This window comes from Ambystoma mexicanum, chromosome 6q, assembly GCF_040938575.1.
Source record: "Ambystoma mexicanum isolate Mex_15411 chromosome 6q, UKY_AmexF1_1, whole genome shotgun sequence".
Taxonomy (NCBI): Eukaryota; Metazoa; Chordata; class Amphibia; order Caudata; family Ambystomatidae; genus Ambystoma; species Ambystoma mexicanum.
Window position 1 is genome coordinate 1,645,688,083 of NC_090937.1, and position 21,000 is coordinate 1,645,709,082.

The 21,000-nt window shown below is 49.3% G+C and overlaps 1 protein-coding gene across 2 annotated transcripts in view; it reads left to right on the forward strand.

Moving 5' to 3' along the window:
• The first annotated feature begins 620 nt into the window (after nt 1–620).
• The window catches only part of LOC138516965 (zinc finger protein 16-like), a 44,324-nt gene continuing 23,944 nt past the window's right edge, over nt 621–21,000 (forward strand). Inside the window, exon 1 of one of the 2 annotated variants that reach the window (XM_069632446.1) lies at nt 621–687. The gene's annotated coding sequence lies outside the window, so the exon portion shown is untranslated. Of the gene's footprint in view, nt 688–831; nt 1,421–21,000 lie in introns of those variants that run through there. The other variant, XM_069632445.1, reaches the window with a different exon arrangement.

The following is a 21,000-nucleotide window of genomic DNA, read 5'->3' on the forward strand; positions in this document are numbered from 1 at the left end:
AAGTCTGTTGCGGGGAGGTAGGCTTCAGTTGTTTCCTTTAGTTGCTGGATTAAGTCAGTGATTTCTATGGTGTACTTCGCCTGTGGTCTTTCTGTCCCTTTGGGTGTGCAGGGTTGTTCTACCAGGGGTCTGGCTGCTTCCTGGGCAGATGCACAGGGTGTTCCGTTGCATGGTCGCTACCTTAGCGGACCCCAATACCTTTATTACACATTACAGGCTTAATGTGGGCAGTTCATGGGATGGTTCCTTTGGTGTGGGGTTGCTGTCCGTGTCCCAGCTGTAATGGTCTGTTGTTCAATTGCCCAATAAACGTAATGTTTTTGCATTGATTCCTGGGTGTCTTCTTGCTTTTCTGCTTTCTTTGGACCCTTCCACTGGGTTTGGCCTCGGTATCCCTAATATGTGAGTACTGGGACGAGGAAGAGGGCCGTGGAGAGTAATGCTAGATTACTTTCTGATAATCTTCATTGCTCCTAGTCCTACACTTCCTCATCACAGTACTGTCATCCCTCTGCATCCTCCTGTGGTGTTGAAGGGCATGGATTCTGCCCAGGCTTGCTACGTACTGGGGTCTTGTGGGTAATTAGGGGGTTTATAACTCTGAGAAGAAAAAAAAAACATTTTCCTGTACTGTAGGCAGGGCCTCATAGGTGTGTAGAGTGGGACTGGGAGTAATGAAGATTGTCAGTAAGTAATGTGCGCACAACGTGCCACCTTAATTCAAGATGGGGGGGGGAGCTGCATTCATACCACTTTCCAATATATTGTGAGTTTGTTTTATTGCGTGGTTTGCCTGCATGACCATAAGAGGAGTGTAGTTTGAGCTAAGCAATGTATGAGCATGCCATTGCTCCTCCCCTACGCCGTCCCTCCGCCACGCCCCTTTTCTTCGTGCGCCCGCCTCCCTCATAAGAGGGGGGCTCTGTGGTATTAGTCTTTTCCCTCCTATTGGTCGAGCAGGTCCCATTTCCTAGTACGTGCCTGTCTGGAGAAACGCTGCGTGTGACGCGGGCACGCACTTCCGCTCTTTCACTCAACTATGGAGTAATTCCCCATTTCTCGCTGTCCCGCCAAAGACCACGTGACCAGATGTAAGCGCGCGGAACTGCCGGTGGCAGCCAATGAGTGAACCTTCACGCGTCCCGCCTTCTCGTTATGCCCCATTTCTCACTTCCTGCTTGGCGCTGCGTCCTGGTGGAAGGAGAAAGAAGTTGGACGGCATTATGTCGCCCGAGTTGTTCCCCATTTTCCCGCCCATCTTTACTGCACCTTAAATCCCCCAATGAGGCGGGCAGAGCCATGCGCCTGGCCGGGAAGTTACTGACCCGGGAGGTGGCTGCAGGAAAGAACGCACCCCAGGAAGGGCTGGGAGGGCCTCCGCTCAGCTCAGCTCAGCTCAGCTCAGCTCAGCTCAGCTCAGGTAGGCACGGGCGGAGACTGGGGCAATCCCTGCAGGGTTGAGGGGTGTATGCCCCCTGTAAGACGCATGGATTTCTGCTGAGATACTGCATATCCAGAGCTGGCTTCAACACTGCATCCTTGAACTTGTATCCCTGAGTTTATAATAGGGGGGGCTGTGAGAGAGAATCCAGGACTGCAAGTCCCAGAATGCAAAATTAAAACAAGGACTGGGCCAGTTTCAGAGTCAAGGTAAAGGGCCCCTTGGGCAGTGTTGTGTCTGGGCACAGGGCCCTGGCACATTGTTGCTTGGGGGGCACCCAGCTGGCATATCCCAATTGAAGGGGTGTCCTGTGAGACCTGGGGCCACCCAGGCCAATGCGCCATTCCACAACTGAAGTTGCCCAGCAGTGGCTCTGGTTCACCAATGCAGAGTTGCCCGGCATGGGCTCTGCTAACCAGAGTTCAGGAAGGACAGTGTTGCCTAGCAGGGGCACTGTCATCCACCTGCAGACTTAGTGCCAGGACAGCGCTGCAAATGACAACACATCGGGCAGTAGACTGGTAGTTCTAACCGATGAGCGGTTGAGCTGTCGTTCTTCTTGTTAATGGATTGTATCTATCAGCTGTGATTATTGGAAAACTAAGGCTTGAGCCTCATTACTCTCGGTTTAGCATGTAGTCATGTGTTTGGCTTCTTCATGGTCTGTGTGGACTTGTCAGAGTGGGGCTGGTTTCTTAGTGTGTTTGCTGTGATGGGCCGGGAAACCTATGATCCCTTTTATAAGTGTAGTCACATGGTCACTGACATATGACACTCTCGCAAGACCTAGCAGAAACTGCTAGTTTCTTAAAGGGGTGGCACACACACTCCTTTTTCATGACCAAACATCGATGGGCATCATGATAAAGCAACAGTCACGAACAGTAGTGATTGCCTCACTTGGGAGCTATGCGGTTAAAAAAAAAAAGGTACATACATTAAGCCTTACATGTTATAGCCCTCACACGATGCAACATGAGATATAGTGTCACCTATTATTTCTTTGATCACATGTGGTTAAAGACCATTCTTAACCCCACAGAGCTGCTTAACCATTGCCGGAGCAACGGCTGTAACACAACTGGACTATTGTTATGGTCTCTTTGCAGGCACGTTAAAAAAGAACATTAATAAACTCAAAATAATCCAAAACAAAGCCATTCGAGCGGCCCTAAACATCGCAAGGAGAGACCACATATCAGCTGCTAGAAGAAGTGCATTGGCTCCCCATTAAAGAAAAGTCATTTTCAAAACTCTAATCGACACATGTTGGAGCAACTCAGTACTGCAATACCTAACCCAGAAAATTGAGATCCAATAGATGGTAAGGTCCACCTATGCCCACTACCTCACCGAACCTAGGAGCGAAAGGAGGAGGGGCAAACTTCCCAAAGATAGTCAAACACTGGAACTTATCTCCCCACTGAACTGAGAGCTCATGCTGGACATTCTGCAAAGCTCTAAAAACGTGGCTTTTCACTTAACTGATAAGCACCCACTCTGGCCTCTGAACACTGTTTGCTGTCCTTAATCTCCTATTCATGCTGTTCTATCCTTTAATCAGAAATGTACTATTTAGCTCGCTAAGCTTGTATCTGGTCTCGCAACAGCGGCCTGGTGCCTCAGGGTTTGGGTGCTTTACCAATGTTATATAAAGTGCCCAGACCTGGGTCCACTTTAAGTCAGCCAATAAATGCAGGATCGCAGCTTCAAACAAATAAAATTACTGGGGCCACTTTAGCATTTTTAATAAGATGAAGACTCCCAGCATCAAATGTTCATCATCAGTCAGTCCACTTTAAGCAGTTCGGGCAGTGCAGCACAACAGTTTCACCTTGCACGCAACATTGCGGCAGCACAGCTTCACATGACATTTTACCTGGGACCACTTTAAGCATATACACGACATACACGTGCGCAGCATCACAAAGGCATGTTACTGATTCCACTTTTGGCACTTAAGGAGACGCAGGAAACTAGTTTATAGTTGCACAAGCATCAGCTCTGGACAGTCAAACCCACAGTTCAGGGGCCAGTAAAGCTGCACCAGGGGCCACATCGGCCTAGTCCATTGATGGCAGGGACAGGCGGGTAGCCACTGGTGGCAGGTTGTCTGGGCCACATTGCTTTTTCAGCTGCCTCAGGCAGGAGCACCGTTCTTTCTTTAGCTCTTACCCTGGAGCTTGCATGCAGCACTTTCCTTTCCACCTTTCAGGACTGGGTTGTTGTCGGGGCACTGCCAGTAGCAGAGGGCACACACGATTTTTCATTGAGCTGCAATGCTCTAGTGCTATGCAGTTCATTTCTTCCTTTATTTACCTAAAACTAGTGTGGCAGCGCACCCACCAAATGTATTTGTTCCCTTTTCTTGTACAGTCACCACCACTTGGTCCAGGATCTTCGGAGGGCCATTTGCATTATCCTTGGCGACATAGATGGTTTTATTGCTTTCACCACCATGCAACCTGTGATATTGGGAGATAATTAAGGCAGGGGGGGCTCACTAACCACGGGCAGACACGTCACTTCACCCCCCCCACCCCTTTTTGCAAAACACTGCTGTCAGAGCACAGCATAACTCTCCCCCAGGTGGCCAAGGAATGTGAAAAGACCATATATATTTGTTTTCATTGCCCCGACATGGAGTGCTGCATTTAATTTCACCGCCGGATGGCCACAGAACCCTCATTTACATATTTTTTTTCATGCTCTGATATGGAGCTGCTGCACAATTCACCCCCAATAGGCCTGGGATGTGGAGGGGGCCCACATTTCCCTTGCGCCGATGCACAGCGCTTTGTCTTTCACAGCCAGGCGGCTGGGTACACTTCCCCAGCGTGGGCACTCTCCTGAGGTGTGAACTAGTCAACGGAAACGGCTGTGCCACTCCTCCAGGTGGCAGCACTGCAGCTTGCCGAGGAGAGGGAGGGGGCAAAGCACTCACTGGAGCAGCTGCCTCCTTGACTTCCGGCTCACTCCGGGAACGAGCAAGCACCTTCCATTTTTGTTCACGCTTGGTCGGTAAAGCCGCAGCACACACCTCTTCTCTGCGGCGGACACCGATTTTCCACAGTTTGGCTTTGGGGCTGGCAGGGGGGGTCCCAAACATCCTTGTCGCCATTGTTGTGCCTTGATCCAGGGCACCCAGCTGATATGCCCACTTACAGGGGGGGGAGCGCCATGTGAGACGTGAGCGCACGGTCTGCTTGTGGCTTGGGGGCACCCAGGCCAATGCAGCCTTCTGCAACTGGAGTTGTCCAGCAGGGGCTCTGGTTCACCAACGCAGGGTTGCCCGGTAGGGGCTCTGCTAACCACACAGGAAGGACAGTGTGGTCTAGAAGGGGCACTGTCATGGTAAGAGGGACATGAAGGGCTAGTCCTCCACCTGCAACGTAGTGCCAGGACAGTGCTGCAAATGACAACACATCAGGCAGGAGTCTGGTAGATATAAGTGTTGAGTGGGAAACCGCTCATCCATTTTGTTAGTGTAGTCACCTGGTCACTGACATGTGACATTCGCACAAGCCCTGACAGGTACTCCTCGTTTCTTAAAGGGGTTGCACACGGCAGGCGGGTCATGGAGGCGGAGCCTAGAGTGAGCGGTGTTGCACAGTGATGAACTTTAAGGACACATGCTTATTTATTTATTTTAATTTCTTTATTGGTTTTTCAACAAATACTGACTGACAAGGATCATTGATAAATCTATGCAATATGCAAAATCCAAAACAACATAACTTAACATTCCCAACTTTCCCACCCCACCCCCCTTCCTCCGAGACCTCAGGTACATCAGTTTTATCCTTCTGGACCTCGCGTTGGGCCGGGACTGTCCGTACTGACCGATGTGCTATCTGGAGCCATAGGGTGGAGCAGTGGCACTGTCAACGCCACCCAACGAAGTAGTTCATCACTGGAGTCCAGCCTCTGTACCTGAATCGCTGTCTCCCAAGCCGCGGTCTCAGCGGCAATCCATCTTTTGAGACCACCCCACCAAAGGGCCTCGCTTAGGCCTCCGGCGCTCTTCCATCCCATGGCTATGCGTCTTTTCGCAGTGATGTATATCAAGTCTTTGAGTTTATTTAGGGGCTTATTCTTACTGTCTCGTTTATACCTTCCCAGAATACTTCTGGACCATCGGGCAGCCCCAGAACATGTGGGTCATTCCCGCCCTTGGTTTATTGCATTTGGGGCATATCTGGTTTGTGGCTCCTTTTGAACCTTGATATGGCATCCGGTGTGAGGTAGGCCCTGTTGGTAATGTACAGTTGGATGAGTTGGAGATGTGCATTTCTAGAAATGTTCTTATGGTAATGGGTTACTCTCTCCCATGCTTTGTCCTCAAATTCAAGGCCCAATTCCCTCTCCCAACTCTCTCTGCATTTAAGTTTTTTTTTGGTGGTGCCCTGCAGTAGGGCTTCGTATAGTCTGGAGGTTGCGTGGCCCCCCCTCAGCAGTGTCCAACATCGATTCAATGATATCGTTCTCCATGCTTTGGTTGGTGGCCTCCGGCCATCTGTCCTTCATGGCCTTTGCCACTGCTGTGTGGAGCAGAAACTGGCCTGTGGGCAGACCTGTGGACTCGCTGAGGTCACTAAATGTCACAAGCTCCTGTTCGTACATGAGGTCTCCTAATACTGCCACCCCATAGGGTTCCCACTGCGTGCGTATTTCTGTGTCCCCATTAGAGTTTAGCCATGACTGCCGCAATGGGGACCTGCGGGGAATATGGGTCTGTCGCCCCCACTGATTTACATGCCCGCCTCCAGAGCTGGGATCCAAGTCTAACCAGGTATGGGTAATGTCTCAGGGCCCCCTTGTCAACCCATAATAAGTCTTGGAGCAGCCGACGAGGCAGAGCTGGTTGGAGGAGTCGGGTGTCAGAAGTGGTTTCATCTGCCATCCAGTGTGTCACATGCCTTAGTTGGCTAGTCAAGTAGTAAAGTTAAAAATCGGGGACCTTTTAAGCCCCCCCTCTCTTATGGTCTATGGAGATTGTCCAGCGCCACCCTGTGGCTACCTCCCTGCCAAAGGAACCCCCTGCAGTGTTTGTTTATGTCTCTGAAAAAGGAGTGAGGGATGTTGAAGGGGACGTTGAAAAAGCAATGCAGTAATCGGGGGGGGGGGGGGGGAGGGGGATCCGCCCGCCCAGCCACCGAGAGAGGGAGCTTACCCCAGAATTCCATAGATTTTGCAAGGGCATCTTTGGCCCTAACCGTGTTGAGAATGTGTTGGGTGGGGTTACGGTTACGGGTGGGTTACCGTGGGTTACGGTGTATGGTAACACCCAAGTATCTGAACGATTTCACCTGCCATTGAAGGTCTAAAGGGGGCAGGGATCTATGCTCCTCTCTGTACAGTGCGGCGAGGGGATAGAGACAGGACTTATCTTTATTGATCTGAATCCCTGTGTGTTTGTGGAAACCATCTAAAGTCTCTAAAATGTAGGGCAGGAGATGCTCCGGGTTGTGCAGGTACAGCAGCATGTCATCTGTGTACATAGAGACGAGCTGTGTCTCCCCGTCGAGTTCGATGCCTCCGTCTCCGTACCCCTGGCGGAAATACGCAGCTACAGGCTCCGTGGCAATAATGTATAGCATAGGGGACCGTGGACAACACTGCCATGTGCCTCTGTAAAGGGGCCATTTCTCCGAGTATGACTTATTCGTGCGCACTCTGGCCATGGGATTGGTGTAGACCAATTGGGTCCATTTCCGGAAGGCAGATCCGATCCCCATCCTGACCATGGTGGCATATAACCATTCCCATCTCACCGAATCGAAGGCCTTGGTGGCGTCTAGTGACGCCACAGCATATTTCTGAGGCCCTCGCTTGGTGCTGTATATTATGTGGTGGAACCTGCACAAGTTTTCGGTGACGGAGCGCCCCTGCACGTAGCCAGTTTGGTCCTGGTGAATCAACAGGGGGATCGCTCTACGTAATCTATTAGCAAGGAGTGCAGTCAGTATTTTGTTATCCACATTTAACATAGACAGTGGTCTGTATGACCCACAGTCCGTCCCATATTTTCCCGGTTTCAGCAGGGGGATTATTATGGCTTCTCTCATGGAGTCGGGGAGGGTACCGCGCTCGTAGGCCTCGTTGTATACCTGTGCTAGCAGTGTGGCATGGGTCTCCTCATATGTTTTATTGAATTCCCTGGGTAAGCCATCCATGCCCTGCGCTTTCCCAGCTGGTAAAGATCTAATTATTGCTTTTACTTCGTCGGGGGTGATTGGGTCGTCTAGGGCTTCAGCCATCTGTGAATCTATTTTTGGTAGCTCTGTTATCCAGGACGTCCTCCATCTCGGTGTGCGTGGGGGGCAGGGTCTTGGAGTATAGGTCGCGATAGAACTTGTAAAAGACCGAGTTGATCTTTGCCTGGGTGTGCGCTGTGGTGCCATCAGGTCTGAGTATGTGGCAAATGGGAGTCCTAGGGGTTTCCTTTTTGTAGAGCCAGGCTAAGAGTTTACCGGGTTTATCTCCCAGCATGTGCGTTCTTTCAGTGTGCTTCTAATTTGTATTTCTTATTTTTCTGTGTTTGCGGGTCTGACTCTAGCTAGCGACAGCTGGGCCTCCTCACTAGATTTTGCTGTTATGTGGTGGTAATATTGAAGGATCAAGTCTGAACCTATTGTTGGAAATATAGGGTCGAAGACAATGGGCAATAACATGGTCATTGGAAAGGGACATTACAGGAGGTGATGAAACGGGATCATTCCTACGGCATGTAGATTCATTTTGTGCGTGTCCCGTGTTCTTAAGCCACACGCTTGAAAGGTCATTGAACATCAGACTTGAAGGAGTTCACCTTTTTATCTCAAAATACACCAGGGCTTAACTTTTTTGTGACACTTGCAAGACCCTTTAACTCCAACCCCAAAGAGTTAACATGGCCAGTGAAGAATGAAGGAGGGCATACGTGTGAGGAAAGGCAGGAACTAAGGTGATTGAATGGAGCCTGGTAATAGTGAATGGGTAAAAAAATGCACTAGTGCAGGAGAATGGGGCAATAGTTAATGACGGACAACAGTGAGGGTAAAGTGGATTAAATTGAGAGCAGGCATGTAAGGAGAATGGGGAATAACGAAGGACAAAAGCCTTGAAGAAATGAGTGAGGGCAGGAGGAGAGAAGGGAGTGGAGCATGGTTAGTGGAGGGGTATGAAGAGATATGGCATTTACAACACGCCTATTCACAAGTGTGTTAAGGCGCGACGAGGCAAGGTAAGGGAAACGGAGGGAAGACAGAGACCATGATCCTACTAGGTCAGGTGACCTTGAGATCGTGCGGGAGAGGGGAAGGTGAAAAAGTGTGGGGGGGAAGGGCAGAGGGCAGTGCGGTACATAGGATAACAGTAAAATAAACGACAATAAATAACAGTGTGGCCAGCTGGTGGCAAGTGCAAGGGTAAGTGTGGATGTTGGGTGTCAAGTGCTGGTAGGGACTGTAGGGAAACAGAAATAGTCCCCTGAGTGCAAGGGTTGCCAGGGGGGCAGTGCAGGTGTGCAACTGGCAAGGAGGGGACCTGGGCCCGAGATCAGAAGGTAGCCAGGAGATCAGCAGGGGAGAGGAGGAGAGAAAGCAGAATCAAGGGGGAAGGTCTTGAGGTGCTTCCAGAACCAGAGATGGTTCTCCTGAAGTTGCAGGGAGGCTGTTCCAGATCGAAGCCTCAGCAGAAGAAAGAGCTCTGCCACCAACTCGCTGCTTGGAGAAGCGACTGACCCTGAGGCAGTTGGAGGCGGATGAGTGAAGAGCTCGAGAAGGAAGATATTTAGGAAGAGAGTTGAAGGTATTGAGGTCCTAGGCCCAAGAAGGCTTGTGGACAATGTAGAGGGTTTTGTACTTGATCCTCGCCGCCACTGGGTGCCAGTGCAGAGATTTCAGTCCAGTAGAGATATGATCCCTGGGCTTGAGGCCAAGGACAAGTCTTGCAGTCCTGTTTTGGATGAGTTGTAGAGGGAGGTAGATTTAGAAAGAGGCTGTTGCAGTAGTCCTGCCTAGCGAGAACCAGAGCCCTGGAGACAGTGAGCTTCTGAGTGAAGGAGAGGAAAGGAAGGATCCCTCCGAGGAGGTGCAGCTGGTAGTGTGACTTCTTAGAGACGTCAAAGATGACACCAAGGTTTTTAGCCTCACAAGTGGGAACAAGAAGAGGGCCAAGAGAGGCCGGCCAGAGAGTGACAGGAAAGTAGGGAGCAGGAGTGCCGATGAGGAGAATCTCGGTCTTACTGGCATTAAGTCAGAGATCATTGGCGGCACACTACTCCTGGATGGTGGAGATGAGAGAAGAAGAGCTGGCAGAAGGGAACCTGAAAATGAGGGGTCATCTGCATAGCACCAAAAGTTGGTGCAGGGAGCGGCAATGCAGTGGGCAAGAAGTGCCAGATATTGGTTGAACAGCCAGGTAGAGGGGTTATTTATTTATTTAAATTTATATAGCGCAGAAGTAACCCATGGGCATTGAGGCGCTGTTACTTGCAAGAGCTTAGTTACAGGCATAGTCATTCAGTGGTACATTATGCATTCGACAAAGCATAGAGCTGACATTTTGGTTGGTACAGTTGGTCATTACAGTACAGTTTATGCATTAGGAACAAATGAGATGTATTCGACTGGTGCGAGGCATCTTATGTGAATAAGATGGTTTTCATGGTTTTGCGGAAGGTGCTGAGGGAGGCCTCACCTCGGATTGTGGGGGGTAGGGTGTTCCAGTGAGTGGGTGCGAGATATGGGAAGCTGGATCCGCCCGCTCTGACTTTTTTTTACTAATGGCAAAGAGTGCATGTTAGTATATGGTGATCTGGTTGGTCTTGTAGAAGAGACGGGATGGATCCTTTGGGAGAGGTAGTCGGGGGCAGTAAGGTGAATGCACTTGTGGGTCAGTGTCAGTCCTGAAGATGATCCTTTCTTTTATTGGGAGCCAGTGTGCTAGTTTTCTAGCCTCCGAGATGTGTTCTCTTTTGGCAATGCCTTGGGCTGCCCGGAGAGTACTATTCTGAATGATTTGTAGCCTCTCTAGGTTTTTGATAGAGGTGCCTAGAAATAGTACATTACAATAGTCAAGCCTAGATACAGTGATGGCTCTGGCTATGTTAGTGCAGTTCTCTCTGGAGAGAAAGGGCCTGACTGCGTTGATAAGTTTGGCATGGTATGCAGCTGCCGAGGCTATAACGTTGACTTGTTTATCCATGGATAGGTTGGAATCCAAGTAGACTCAAAGGGTTTTGACTGATTCTGAGACAGGTATTTTGATGGAGTCAATGGTGAAATGACTGAATTGGGAGTCTAGATTTTTCAGCGTGTCGGGTGAGCCTACCAGAAGGAGTTCGATCTTGTCTGAGTTGAGGCATAGTCCATTGTCTGCCATCCAGGCTTGGATGGTGTTGTAGAGGTTGTTGAGGGTCATGGAGTCAGTGTCATAGTTGCCAGTGAGGGTGAGGAGGATCTGTGTGTCGTCGGCGCAGTTAGTGTATGAAATGCCCATGGCGTCGAGGATGAGAAAAAGTGGTCGTGTGAAGATGTTGTAGAGGGTGGGTGAAAGGCAGGAGCCTTGGGGCACACCGCAGAGAATGATGGTTGGTGATTTGTAGAGGGTGGGTGAAAGGCAGGAGCCTTGGGGCACACCGCAGAGAATGATGGTTGGTGATTTGTAGAGGGTGGGTGAAAGGCAGGAGCCTTGGGGCACACCGCAGAGAATGATAGTTGGTGATGCGGATGCTAAGACCGAGAATACTTGCATGGTTCTGTCTTGTAGGAAGGAAGTGATCCATGCTGTGGCTTCAGGGGAGAATTTGGCAGTAGAGGAGAGGTGGTGGCATAGGACGTCATGATCCACGAGGTCAAAAGCCGCGGAAAGGTCAAGAAGTAAGAGAAGTGCTGGTTTGCCCATGTCTCTGGCATCATCCATTTGGTTTTTCAGGTCAAGTAGGGCGGTTTCAGTCCCGTGTCTAGGGCGGAAGCCTGATTGGCGGAGTCCTAGAAGTTTGTTCTCTTCAATGAAGTGTTGAACCTGCAGGTAGGCTGCTTTGTCCAGTATTTTGAGGAGGAAAGGGACAATGGTGATAGGTCTATAGTTGTTGGGGGATGTGGGGTCGAGCGTAGGTTTTTTTAGGAGCGGGCGGACCCAGGCTTCCTTGAGGGAGGCAGGGACTTTCCCAGTAGCAAAGGAGGCGTTTACAAAGGCTGTAAGGAAAGGAGCTAGCGCTCCGGCGCAGTCTTTGATAATGGTGGCTGGGCATGCATCACCTTTGCAAATGGAGGGTTTGATGTTCCTCGTTATGTTGGTGATGTCTTTTTCTAGAATGGGTTTGAATGAGAAAGGTTGGGGAGGGGTCCAGTGCTGGTGGTGGGACAGGGGTGTGTGTGTTTGGTAGGGCTTGCTTTGTGGCTAGTATTTTGTTTTGGAGCAGGCTTCATTTATTTTTCATGGCTGTTTGTATATCATCACACCAGGCCTTGTCTTTGGTGAAGTTCTGGGGAGCGGGCGTAGGTGTTTCAAGCTCCCTAAAAATGGCAAAGATTTCTTTAGTGCTGGATTGTGCTTCAGAGATTCTGGATTCAAAGGATTTGGCCTTAGCTAGGGTGATTGTTTTTTTATATCTGGTGGAGCATGATTTAAAAGTCATCTTGTCTTTGTCGGAGTGAGACATTTGCCACTGAATGAGAGTGGTCTTTTTTTCAATGCGGAGTGCGAGGAGGTCCGGGGTGAACCAGGAGTTGAAGTGGGTGGTGGGTTTGGACTTACAGGGTTTAAGGGGGGCAATGGAATTAATGGCTGCTTTGATGGCAACTTCGTAGGCTATTGCGAGTGTTTCTGGGTCTGTGGAGAAAGGGGGTCTGAAGGCTGGGCCTTAGAGGAAAGGCAGTAGCTTTTCCTTAGTGAGTTGGCGGGAGCTTCTGGCAAGGCAGGGTGGCAGTGGCTGGGGTGGGGGGGTGGTGGAGCAGGTGGTGAGGATGCTGAAGGTGATGATGTGGTGGTCTGACCATGGGGTGGTCTGACCATGGGGTGGCAGAGTTTCCAGTGATGAAGAGACCCGTGGGGAACACCACAGGTAGAGATGGCAGAGAGGAAGGACCCAAGTTGGTCCTGGGAGAGTCGATCGGATAGCCAGGGCCTGATCCATGATGGACGCATTATCACGGAGACTGTTGAGCAGGATGGCATGGTTGACTGTGTCAAAGGCAGAGGAGTGACACAGGGGGTGTTGGAATCGAGGTTGGAGAGCAGGTCTTCACGGATGTTCGTAAGAGCAGTTTCCGTGCTTCCGGCAGCTCTGAAGCCAGACTGATGATCATGGGGACAACCAACAGATTCATTGTGAAGATTAAGCTGGAAGATGGTTAGCTTTTCCAGGAGTTTACCCAGGAGTGATGGAGATTGGGCAATAGTTAGCCGGGCAGGAAGGGTTGGCAGAGGGTTTCTTAAGAAGAGGGTGCACAAGGGAGCGGGGGAAGACTCTTGTGGCGAAGGAATGCTTGAAGAAATCAGCCAGGGTGTCAATGTGATCCTTTGGTTTTGGAGGAGCAGGGGTGTACCTGTTTTGACAAGACTTTCATAGATCGGACTTAAAAACCTTATCTGAGGAGAACAGGGGAAAGGCAGAGAAGGAGGGAGGAGAGGTAGCCGAAGAAGGGCTAGAGGAAGAGCAGGGAGCAGGGGGGAGGAAGAGAGACAGGACAAGGGCCTGGGAGGGGCCAGGAGAGGTAGAGACTGCAGCCGGATTGGCCAGCTCCTTGCAGATTCTAAAGAGTTTAGCTGAGTTGTTGCAACAGTGATGCAGGCTTTGGTGTAGGCTCTCTTCTTGGTTCAGACAGAGAGTCGGTATTGCCTTTGGAGCGGGCGGCAGGCCAGTTTGTCAGAGGATGTACTGGAAGCAAGCAGTTTCCTTTCAGCCCACCTGCACTTGCGTTTAAAGGTGACGAGGTCCGAGTCATACCAAGAGTTACGATTGGCCTTTGGCTTCAAGTGGATCCTCATGACGGGGCAAGAACATCGAGAGTATCAAATACAGCAGAGTGGAGCATGGAAAGGGCTGTGTCAGGGTGTGAGTCAGCCAAGGGGAGTGGAGGGGCGGGGGGGGGAGTGGTGGCGAAAGCCTCAACTGATAAATCCCACTTATGGTTATTTTAACCACTTCCTGGGTAAGATAACCAAGAAGGTAGGTGGCAGTGCTGGAGTTGGCTTGGCCTGAGAGGGTGAGCTGGGAGTAAAAGGCAGTGATCACTCCAGGAGAGAGGAGTGGTGAGAGGGATCGAATGGGATGGTCTGAAATCAGAACATCCAGAGTGTGTCCTGCATAGTGAGTCGGGCCAGAGGGGAGAAGAGAGGCGCAGAGGTCACAAAAGAGTCCATTGAAAGGACACAAAGCATCCAGGTGAATGTTGAAGTCTCCAAGAAGGAGTTGAGTGGTTGAGACCAGGAGGGAAGAGGAGAGGTCCGCCCACTCAGAGAGGTATGAGGTGCTCTGACCAGGTGGCCGATAGATGGTAGCCACAGTAAGGGAACGGCCAGGAGAGAGAGCCTGCAGACAAGCATTCGAAAGAGGAGTAGGCCTGCGTTGTAATGACAGTGGAAGGAATCCACTCAGGGAAGATCAGGGCTACACCCTCTCTGGAATGGTTGGGTCTGGGCGCGGAAAGGATCTTGTAGCCGTCGGGGAGGAGAGTGTCAAAGCTTGTGACAGAGCTGGCCGTGAACCATGTCTTGGTGAGACACACACCGAGGTCAAGTTTCTCCAGGAGGTGGCAGATGTCAGAGGAGTGTTTAACAGCTGAGCGAGAGTTTAGAGTGGCAGTATGGAGAAGGTTACAATCCTTGAAAGACTTACGGGGAGGGGTACAAATCAGAGGTAAGCCCTGCGGAGGTGTAGAAGCAGCCCGAGGGGTGGGCAGAAGAGGAAGGAGGAGACATCAGTGGGAGGTGAGGAAGCCGTGGAGGTGAGGGTGGGCAGCAGGAGAAGAAAGGAAGTTATGAGTTGCGGGGAGCGTCTATCAAAGAGGAGAAGGTTGGCTTCAGAGCCTTAGACCAAGATGGTACCGTTCAATTAAACATTAATGATGACTTTAGAGGAGAAGGGGCCCAGGAGGGCCTCCCACCGGGTGCCACCATTAAGGGGAGAGGAAGAGAAGGGAGAGATTCCAGAGACCATATGTAGGGTCCATAGATCTGGCGAAGGAACGACAAAGAGGATGTTGGTGAAAGTTTGCCTGGAGGAGGCACTGGTATAGGTGTCGGCGATAGGGAGGCCTGGGTTGGAGACCAGGATGTCCTTTTTAAACTTCTTCCTACCAGATTTAGTGAGGAGAGCAGGATAGTTGATAGAGAAGCAGTTCGAAAAGATTGGGGAGATAGAGAGCACCATAGAGTAGGTAGGGAAAGGAGAGAAGAGGAAGAGAGTGGGAGGGGAAGAACTCTAGGGAAGGACACAGGGCAGGGTGCAAGCAGAGAGAGACAAGACAAGTTGACAATTGGACAAGACGATGGCACTTAAAAGCGGTAAAAGGTTTGCTAGATGAGTGCTTTGCTAGGAGGCAAGCCACAGAGCGGCACTACTTTCACAATGCAATTTTTAAATACAGGAGAAAAACGCACCTAAACCTGAGAGACCTGAATGGTGGGGGGGGAAAAAGGACTAGGTTTCAGTGCAATTTTAAGTGCTTGCATAATGCAATATAGAATACAGGTGAAAACACACCTATGTGTGAGTATGCTATACGGTAGCAATGTTAAGGCAAATGATGTGACATGGGTAAATTGAGGGAGGGAAAAAAATGCATGGCAGGCAGTTGAGTATGCAAATAGCAGCAAAATGAGGAAGAGAGCATGCTCTTTATAACAAAACATCTTTGGCAGAAATGGAGAGAAACTAAGGCACTGCACCTTTCCCACTGCTCCCCAGCACCCCCAGTTTCAGATTTGTGTCGATGAACCAGAATAAAGGGGCCCTTGGTAAGCACTGTTGTCACGGTGCTATTGGTTGGAATAATAAATGGGGTGGCGGGGGAGAGGGGAATGCTATATACTGTGTATTAAAAAAAAAAAAAAAAACAAAAAAAAAACCAGCTCAAGCAGATTACCTTATCTTGAATTCTTTCACTTTGAATAACTTTGTTAAAACCAAATTACATTATTTTTAGGTCCACATTCCTATGCAGGGTATTACTGTTATCGTGCATTCAGGGTAATGAAAATAAAGCTATACGTCTTCTTGCTTGACTTATTTCTAGAACAATGGGCCTCATTACAACTCTGGCGGTAGCCGCGGCGTTAAAAACGGCACGGCTGCTGCCGGAGTTGCATTTTTTTCCGGCACCTGCAAATGGGCAAGAACCAGGTCATGCCGAGCTCGGTGGACCCGGTAATTGCCCATTTGCAGGTGCAGGAATCAAGAGCTTCACGATCCCCATAGGGCTGAATGGGGATGGGGACGTTGAATGCACCGGCACATTGACTTGTGCCGGTGCATACGACGTGCTCTGCTCGCGGTTGCCGTTACACCCGCCAGGAAAAACCTGGCGGGTGAGACGGCACCCGCGAGCAGAGCTCGTAGTATGGCGGTCCGGGAGCTATGGTACTGGCCTGCTTACTGGTACCGTAGTTCCCGGACCGCCATGCTTGTAATGAGGCCCAATGAGTATATTGTCAGGTTGGTATGTTATGCGATTTGTGTACTTTTGAAGGAATTGATGGAAAACCTAATTATCTTGTTTTTGGAAACTCCAACCATAGCAAATATTTGTGACCGATCACTGAGAAGATATGTTGTGAAGTGCTTAAATCGTAGCATGAATCAAAACATTATTTCACTAATTTTGCAAAATGTGTGATGCTGGGCAAATCGGTTAATCTTTGAGTGTAGCTAGAGGTGATTTTGGTGTGCAGCTTTTGCTTTGAAGAAAACCCCTCCTGGTTTACTAAACTATTCAGTTGTTGCATATTAATAAGACTCAATATTGATAAATTGCTCATTTATTCTCTTTTTAATGTCTTTATCAATGGTGTAAGAGTATTGAAGACTGATATCACTGCTTGCAATGTCATTTACTGTGATGGCGCTTTTGCAAGTTGGGGATCTGCATATCTTTTGCTGCACAGGTCCACAAGACAAATTGGAACGTATTTGTGACTTGTATGCCCAACAGTCTCAGTTTTTAGTGATTTTTTTTTATTTTATTTTTTATTTTTTTTTGTCCAAGAGCCTCAGTAGAAGAAGGGAGAGAGCCACAAAATGTTTTTTCTATCATGGCCTTAAAAGTGGACTTGTGTATGTTACAGGCTGCCCTTTGCTGGCTGCGGTCACTTTAACTAAGACTTTAAATGTGCAATTTGCCGTTCCAGACCACCTTTGATGGCACACGGCACCCAGCAGTGTTACCGCCTCTTTGCCTTTTTACTCTGGTTTCATCTGTTTTAGCACCTTGCTCACAGGGCAATTACTAACTTTTCTGTGGCGGTCTAGTGTTGCAGGTCCCATTCGGCTGCCTGCCTCTAAAGAGTAGTCCTTTTTGTATCATTCTTATTTAAGCTACCCAAGGATGCCACAGGCTGTGTCCACCCTGCCTAACTGTAGGATTGGCGGACCCCAATCAAATTGAAATGGGCCTGCGTGATGTGTAGCCGGGCCCTGTGAGCGAGCACAAAGACGCTCTTTGTTTTTCCAATGTGCGTGACTGCCAGCAAACGGGGATGAGGGCGTGTGTGTTGTGACAGATGTGAGGGAATTGACATGGCGGCAGACCAGGACATAGCAGGGTCTGCTCATTGTGTGTCTGTCATCACAGTGCTAAATCCGCCTATGAGCCCTCCTCAATTAAATGGAAGACTTGTTGACATGTAGATGCATGACAAGAGCCATTTCCCAGAGTATAACACCTTTATAGGGAGCATTCTGCACAGAGACTGGCGGCTCCTTTCTGTATTGTACTTGTCCATTATATAGCACTTTTACCATTTATGGTCTCAAAGGACTGGTAGTGGGAATGCCCTTGGTGGACCACACTCCAGAATTTTGAGGCCATGTAGTAAGATTGTAATGCGTATGTGCATTTGCCCAAATAATGCTTTGGCCAGGCTCCCATAGATAGCAACCCATGCGGTCATGCATGTGAATGGGTGCTTAGAGCAGTCGGATGACGTTGAGTGCTAGAGACTCGTTAGTTGTTCAGCGTGCCCGAATTTGCCATAGGTATTTGCTGCATTCTGATGTCAGAGGTGTTGAGGCGTAGCCTGGTGTAAATAGGCAGAGAATTATGTGACCAGCAAGACCACATTGTTTTGTCATATTCTTTTTTTGTATTCTGATGTGTGTGGGTAGCCATGCCTGCGGCCAGTGTCCACGGATTGGTGTGTTATGCATACCTAGTAGAGCTTGGTGGTGGTTTGTTTTGTGTGCATACCTAGTAGAGCTTTGTGGTGGTTTGTTTTGTGTGCCCAATCGGGCATTGGCTTCTTCTGTTGATTCTTGCGGCTGCAATAAAATGGTTAGCGCCATCTGTGCCCAAACTAGAGGAGCACGGGTTGTACCTCCAGGTTCTTCAAGGTGGATAGCATGGTGAGTCTACCCAGATATACCATGGGCGACCTATTCTAGCATACCTGTTGAATACCTGCCTATCCCTCAAGTCCTTCCACAGTGATTACTGGGCTTGTTCTGGATTGCCCTCCTGGAGTAATGCATGAGAAACGCCCACCTAACCTCCCAGTCTGTCTGATTGCAAGGGTGATGATTCTATCACGGCCACTTTGAGTGCGGATTGCCTGTTTTTCTGTACATGGCAGGTGCAGTGATTAATGAATCCTGTGACATTTGCGGATGTGAAGGGCTGTTTTTCAGCTAGTGGTGCTTGTGGGAAACCAGGGCCATGATTGGTGTATGGTAGTGTGTGCATGGTCTGGGCTGCATAATGGGTTTATACTGCTTGGAAGAAGACTAGCTCCTCCTTCCACTGCCTCTTTATTTACAGAATCCAATTCTTCGGATGACTATGAGGAAGCCCTTGGAGAGTACCTTGGAAGAGGTGAGCTAGATACTGTAAAGAGTAGGTGCTGGTGGGGAGGCTCATGGATCCCAAGATACAGCAATATACACATACGCCCAAGTTATGCCCCACTTTAATATCTGACGTAAGATCTTGCGAGAGTGGTCTGCTCTGAAGCATAGTGCCATGTTTAGGTTTACCTCTAAACTATAACCTCTTAAAGGTGGAGAGTCTAAATTGCCGATATCGATGGTGCTGGACGATATCCTGGCAAGCCTGGTGGGTAGGCCATGCCTGTTGAGGATGCTGCGGTCAAATGTGCTGCAGAAGAGAAGGTAGACTCTGCTTTGAGAAAATCTTATGTCGAATCTCACCGGTGCTGCGTGCCAGCCCCTATGCATCATATGCTGCGGCCACAGTGTTGGGGAGAGTTCAAGAAGCTTAGGCAGTCCCTAGATGATGGTATCTGGACTTTCCATCGAAATGCATTTTCATTGAATAAAATTCGATGGACTTTAGGTCTATGGTAAGGGTTAGACGGGGTGCCCTCCATTAAATAATACATTCTAAAACGTTACATGAAGCTGGCCAGTGCCGAAATAATTGAAGTTTTCAGCACAGGACAGCTCCATGTAACGTTTTAACGTGTAAAATATATGCATGGAAATGCTGTCTTTTACATTTAAAAGTATATATCCATTGAAACTATATTCGATGGACGAGTTTTGATGGATGTACTTGCATTCGATGCTTTTCCTTCAATGGATTTCATTTTCGATTAAATGTTTTCGTTAAAAAGACCATAAACCTAGATGATGGGTCTGACGGTTGCCAGGTCTTACTTTACATACAGAGGCAGGTAGAGTTCATGCCAGACCCTTTTTATGACAGGTTGACTATGGTGAAGGGATGCGACCATCTCAGGAGTTTGACACCTGTGTGAAGGATTGGAAGTCTGAGCACTCCCAAAAAGCCACGGACCTGAAGCTCCTGTTTTAAGTATATAGGCTATTGGCGTTTCCAGAGTTCATAAGGTTTTCAAGGTGGTTAAGCACACGACCAGCTGAGGAAGAAGCCCCCCTGGGGTCCAGGGCTTGCCGCACTTTAATAGATTTAGAGACACACAAAGAGAGCCAGGGGGCCTTTAAGGGTTCTATATCATTTCACACGCGTTTGTTTTTTCGATGTATTTTTTTTTCCGACAATCCATCTAAAAACTAATTGAAATGTATTTTTTCATTTTGGTGCAGGGATACTCCCACCAAACCACCCATTTCATTGTTACCCCAACACCTATCCATACATTTATACCCTTACCACCCCCCCCCACCCCTAAATCTCTCAATGTTGTTTGGTGGTTTTCTTCTGGCAAAAAATCCCATCTAAAAACGACTGTCGGCAAAAGGACTGTATACACCTTTAAGGAGGGCAAGATCCCTAGGACAGAAGCCCTGACAATTATGGTCTGTTGGTGGGAGGCAGGTTGGAATACTTGTCAGACGTTAGAACGGTTGGTCTACGACACCTTGGTACACAGTACTGTTCGACTGGGTTACAAAGTGGACTTCATTCTCTCCACGCCCCCGCTTCAAGCGCGGACCAGTCTAAAGAAAGCCACGATCTCCGCACTGGTGTAGCTGAAATGTAAGAAGGCTATTGTTACGGTACCAAAGCACTGCACAGGCAAGGATTGTACCCCACAAACTAGGTGGTGCCTAATCAGGGGACAACAGCTACAGACTGATTATGGAACTGAAGGATCTGAAGAAGTTTGAGGGCCATCATCTTCAAGATGGATACGTTGCAGAGATCATCCCGGGATTTTGATGGGAGATTGCCTAGTGTCAATCAACCTGCAGGACGCCTACTATCGTGTCCCACCAGAGGTTCCTTTGGTTTGCGGTGGGCTCAAGCCACTATCAGTTCAGGGTCCTCTTGTTCAGGCTAAAGTCGGCCCCCAGGATCTTCACCAAGCTGCTGTCTCCCCAGTTGGCATCCATGCATCAGGAAGGGATAGATGTCTACCTTTACTTGGACATTATGTGCCTGGGACAGGAAGATGGTCCTGGCTCAACCGCACAGTCTGCCGTTCACTCAAGTGGGTATTCCTGATCAACGGCCCGAATGGTCCTGTCTCAATCCCTGCAATTCATCAGGGCACGGTTGGTTCTGCACGAAGGAGGGGAAGGTCTGTTTACCTCTGGGCAGGGTCTACAAAGTGAGGCTGTTCTTCACAACTTATCAACAATTATGGGTTGACTGTGAGGGATCTCTTGACTCTACAAGGAGCCACGGCCTAGTCTGTCTTCGTGGTCCATTGCGCGCAACTGCACCTATGACATTTGCTACGTCAGCCTCTGTCCATCTTACAGTCGGGAGGACTTCGATCTTGTGATCCCAATCACAGACTCTCTCAGGAAATCCCTTCTGTGGTGGCTCTACCTCTTGCACCTGATGAAGGGGGTAGGCCTGTTCTAACCCAGCCCCCTTGTCCATCTCCAGGGGCATTCTTACTACAGATGCCAGCAACCTTGGCTGGGGAGCAAGTTATGGGGGTGGACGCACCAAGGGAGATTGGAATGG